This window comes from Mercurialis annua, linkage group LG5 (genome assembly GCF_937616625.2).
Source record: "Mercurialis annua linkage group LG5, ddMerAnnu1.2, whole genome shotgun sequence".
NCBI lineage: Eukaryota > Viridiplantae > Streptophyta > Magnoliopsida > Malpighiales > Euphorbiaceae > Mercurialis > Mercurialis annua.
Window position 1 is genome coordinate 48,738,471 of NC_065574.1, and position 6,000 is coordinate 48,744,470.

Below are 6,000 nucleotides of genomic sequence, written 5' to 3' on the forward strand. Positions count from 1 at the left end.
AGTTAAAAGAAATCGTATTAATCACCACGAGTTGAGAACAATCGCTAAAATCAAATATGAAAAACGGCGGAGCGACGGCGGGATGATGGCGGAACAACGACGGAGCGATGAATTAACGATGAATAAGAAGAGAATAAAAATGAAGAAGAAATAAAGAAGAAGAAGAAGAAGAAGAAGAAGAAGAAGAAGAAGAAGAAGAAGAAGAAAATGAAGAAAAAAATGGCGGAAAAAAAGAACAGAGAAGAAGAAAGCCAATGGAGAGGAAAGAGAAAAAGAGAAAAAGAGAGAGAAAAAAGGGAAAAAAATGACAGTTGTCACTTACAAATCCCTAATAATATAGTTAGAGTAAAATAATAATAATGAATAGGTATAATTATAATATAAATAGGTGTTAGAGTAAAAAAGTAAATATATTAAAATAGTGAGGTATTTTTTCTATCTTTTCCTTGTTGAGGTAGAAAATAATATTATTTTTAAAAAGAGAGTATTTTTCCTAATTTTCTCTTATTTTTATAAAAAAAATGAGCTTCGGTTGTTTATTGAACAAAGGGTCAATGCGCCCCCTGAACTTGTGACACGGGATCATCTAACCCAATTTATACTTTTTTGAACAACTAACCCCAAAACTCTTCATTTTTGGGTCAAATAACCCCATAATTTATATTTTTATTTTAAAAAATAGATTTAGAATAATTATATCGCAACAATTAGGGAAATACCTAATTATCTTTTTGCATCTATCGCCTCCGATTTATATTTTACACATTTTAAAAATATAATTATGGGTTATTTGACCCAAAATTGAAGAGATTTGGGGTTAGTTGCTCAAAAAAGTATAAATTGGATTAGATGACCCCGTGTTACAAGTTTAGGGGGCGTGTTGACCCTTTATTCGTTGTTTATTAGGTTTGAAATTTAGATTGTTCAAATTAGCCAAACTATAACCCAAAAATTTGATTTTTAAATTTTATTAATTTATCTTTCTATTTTTGTCGGTTTTAACCAGACTGGCCGAATTATCGACCTATTCAGTTCGGTTCGAATTTGATTGTTTTTCTTTTTTATTTGACAGTACTGTTTTAGTCATGATTTTTTTATTCGGTTTTAAAATTTTGATTGACCGGTTAATTCAATTTGGAATTGTTGGTCCGATTTTAACCAAGCCAACCAAATGCTCTCTCCTATATTCAGTAGTTGATTTATTCAAAAAAAAATAGTTACGAATTCAAATCTTTAATTAGATCTGAATTTAATTAATTTTTTTGAACAACAAAATTACAATGTAGAATTATTATGGTGAGAAATGTGAAATCGTATTTGTTACCTTCATGTCGAATTATAATACGGTTATCAGTAGCTATACACAGTGGCGTACTCAGAAAATTTTGTCAAGGTGGGCAAAATTTTACTGGAAATTTATATGATGGGCAAAAATGATAAAATACAAATTTTAAGGCGGGTAATGAGATAAATTTTAAAGAGGAAAAAACTTACTATTAAACTAACTATTTAAATTTTTCCGAAGGCTCAAAATAACAAGGTGATCAACTGCTCACCATGAGCTCTTCCTAGATCCGCCCCTGGCTATATATGCAGTGACGAATTGTTCATCACTTACATGTCAATTTTATATCAATATAGATAATATATAAGTTGTAAATGAATCGAGGCGAGCAAGTATTATAGTTTTTATGTTATGCTTGTTACAAAAATGAAATATTCACATCCGACTCGAAGTTAGTTCGAGCTTTGAATACTAATTAAAACTCAGTTTATTTAATTTTATAATCTTTTTGTTGTCAATTTGTATTCGTTTGTTTAGATGTTAAAATGCCATGAGCGGAACTTATTTATAACCTAGATGAACACGGGTTAAATTCATAAAAACTTTCTAACAAAAGATAATCAAATTTTCAAACACATACAAAATCTACATCATGGATTAGTTGCATCATAAAATAAAGCTTAATCATTAAAAAATAGGCTAATGGTCTGAAAAACCCTCTACCTTTTAACCCCTTTTCGTTTGCACCTTAATGTTGTAAAATTGCCGACTACACCCAAATCCACACCTTTCATTTTCAATTCCACTCTAACATAAAAACAATTGACATTGTGGCAACCATGTCAGCCAATTTTACTTACTCATCGGCTGATATGGCTGCCATTATGTCAAAAATAATTTAAATCTTCAAATCATAAATGTTATAATCTAAAAACTATAAACCTGAAAATTTAAGGACTTGTTTTGCTCTTTTTATAATTATTATGGATTTTACTATTTACCGCCCCAATTTACTAGCCACCGCGCTTAAAATTATCATTTTACCCTTTAACAAAAAACAATTAATTAAAAAAACATTTTCAGCATTTTTTTATTTTTTTCAATCTTTCTTAAAAAATATGGACCGGCGTTCTAGGATCGCGCCGGCCCAGAGTGACAAACGTCTCCCTATGGGTCAGCGTATGCCCAGGGCGCTGGCCCATAAGACAAACGTCCCAAGGTGACGTTTGTCCTTTGGGCCAGCACCAGCCCGCTTAGGACGTTTGTCCCTCTAGGCCAACATGATCCTAGGACACCGGCTCGGTTAAAAAAATAAAAAATGTAAAACCAATCATTTATCGGAGGTTTCCGTCCTCTATCTCGGTTATATTTCGACATTTTTATTATAAAACTGCTCGATTTTTGTCAGGTTTTTGGTTGAGTTGAGAGGATTGAATTTTTTATATTTGAAAATAAAATTGAATTAGAGGTATTTAGGTAAAAGTAAGAAGGTGGGTAGCAATTTAAGACGGTAAATAGTAATCCATTTTATTCTTCTTCTTCTCCTTTTTCACCTCAGCTACCGCAACTTTTTCTTCTTTTTCTGTTCTTCCACTCCATTTGCCGTCCTCCTACTCCATCGCCACCATCAATTCAGCTTTCGTCTACTCCTCTTGGGCTAAGCCCTTCTTGTTTGTTAAACTGGAAAAGAAAATGAAGGAAGAGGTGGAAGAAAATGGAAAAGAAGAAGATTTGATGGATGGCAGTCGGCAGAGGTGAAGAAAAATAAAGAAAAAAGATTTAATAAAATGTAGAAAGAACAGAACAAGTCTTTAGATTTTTAGGGTTTTAGTTTTAGATTATGAGTTTTAGGATTTTAAGATTTAAAGGCATTTTTGACACATGGCAAACATGTCAGCGAATGAGTAAACAGAATTAGCTGACATTGCTTGAATGAGGGTGAAATTGAAAACGAAAGGTGTAGATTTGGGTGTAATCGGCGATTTTACAATATCAGAGTGCAAACGAAAAAGGAGCTAAAAGGTAGAGGTTTTTTCAGATCATTAGCCTAAAAATTATTATACCTTTCCATTTTTTTCATTTATGATCTAAATTTTTAATTTTAATTCAGTTTTCAATTTTCAGATTCAATTTTAATTATTTGTTTAAATTAAAGTGGGAAAAAATTCAATACATCTTTTATATTACTTTATGTTTAGAAATTTTTTAAGGTAAAAGGCAAATTGAAACAATATAAACAGTAGGGTTAGTTACATATAAAATTATGATTTTTCACCAAATTTTAAAAATATCATGTCAATTACAGACACCACCTTTCATTTATTTTCAATTTCATCATAAACACATTTTTCGGTGAGAATTTGCTGACTTGAACATCTGATGGGTCTATCACATGTCAAGCCACGTCAGCAAAAATGTCATTAAAAGTTTTTGATGTTATTTTTTAAAAAAAACAAAAATGGTGTCGGTAATTGACATATTTGAAAGGTCATGTTATTTTTAAAATTTAGTATGAAGGTCACGATTTTATATATAATTAACCTTAAAATTATATTTAAACTTTTTTCTATTCCAATTTAAACAAATAACTAAAATTAAAATTAAAAAATAAATAAAATTTGAAATTTGGAAGTTTGAATTATAAACGAAAGAAACTCGAAAATTGTTATTTTAAAAAATTAAGGCTAAAATAAAATACCCCACGAACATAGAAAGCACTAAAGGCAAGCAGAATAGACTAGAGAAAAAACAATCGCCCCTAAGAGATGGAGCAGAATCAAATTTTTGTTAAATAATCACAAACAACACAAAAGCAACAATACCAATCACCAACTACAATTCGATCATCCCATGAAATGAGAAAGCTAAACCATTATTTTTCAGACACGCCTATACTATTGTTTAATGCTGATAATTATTTCAATCAGAACATCCAAGCCCCACCTACACAAAAGTCAGTATTTCAACCTTATACATCGATTTCTTTATTTTTATTATTATTTTTGGTAATTTTGCAGCAATAAAATTACTCTAATTTCAAAAGAAATTGCACATTGATTTGGACAAGTACCAACTACGTACCCTGGCCTTCCAAAGATACCTCCCAAAGATGCATACATATTACATTTTAACTCAGTAAAAAGAATTTTAAGTCACCGACTATAATCTTTTTAAGAAACTCGAATGTAAAATTTGCATAATAATTACCGGATCTTAGTTTTTTCATAAAATAGTTACCAAATTATAAAAGTTGTCAGATTATTATTTTCTTACAAAAATATTAGGCTTAATCCATCATCAGATCCCTGTACTTACTTTTTTAGTTAGTCTTTATTATTTTTAATTTGTGTTTATTTATTCCCTCTACAATCAAATTTCACAGTAATTTAGTCCTTAAAAAGTAGATTAGAGGCCAAATAAATAAAAAAATAAAACTGTAAAAAAGACTAAATAAATAATAAATTTACAAAGAATTTAGACGAAAACATAAGCACATAGACTAAGTAAATAAAAAGTGAAAAGTACAGGAGCTAACTAAAGAAATAAAGTAGATCAAGGATCGAATAAAAAAAAGTTAAAAGTCAGGCCAGAAAATGAGTTATGTCAAAAAGTTACCAGCTTATTGTTTTACTATATTTTTTTTGTCCATATTATTAAAATGGTAACACTTTTATAAAAATAATCGACAATCATTTTGTAATTTTTTACAATTCAGTAACCATTTTGTAAAAAAATCATAATTCGATAATTATGTTATAATTTTTTACAATTTTCTAACTGCTTTGTAAAAATAATATAATTTGATGACCATAAAAATATTTAACCTACATTTAAACTGTTGTAATTGTTTTTAATATTTGATATAAAGAAAACTCTTATGTATTTAACAAAAAGGCCTTATAATGCCACAAACTTAAACATTTTAAAATTTTAAATAAATTATCTAAACCTTTCAAAATTTGTAAATGAATTCTAGTTCAACTAATTCGCAGAAAATCTATCCAATCATTTAAAACTAATCCAATTGTGCCTGTGGTAATTGAATGTGTAATTTAAAAAAATGAAAAAGAAAAGTTATCTATTAGGATCCCAGATAATTCACATAAATCAATTTTTTAAAAAATATTACTTTGATTTTAAAAAACTGAAAAATTTCAACTAATTAATTAAATTAGAATAAATTTACAACTTTTAAACATTTTGATAAAAATTTAAAAAGTCAAAATATTTTAGGTCTTTAACACCATTAAACCAAATAAAAAAGTCTAGAATGACATTTCGTACCTAACGATTTGTAATATAATATCCGAATTAATTTTATAAAAATACTTCCAGTAACAAATCAAGATGCTTGTGTAGCATAGCATGGACATCATAAAATACTGATCTATAATTACTAATATTAATATCACTTCTATAAACAAGTCCATTTTGACAAAATAAATGTAAATAAAATATATTTTAAAGCCATAGAATTATATTTTAGAATATTAAAATTATGAGTTGAAGTTTTAAATATGAGAGAAGAAACATCTAAACACCACATAACCACTGGGCGAACCAGTAATTAAGGCCTTTCACTTGAGGAATTTACTACAGACCATGTCAAACAAGTGCTGCAAAAGTGTCTTCATCCTTAAAATCTCAAAATCACACCATCAAATCCACCAAAATACTTGAAAAACTTTAAACCAAGCAAGCATTTTAACAATCAA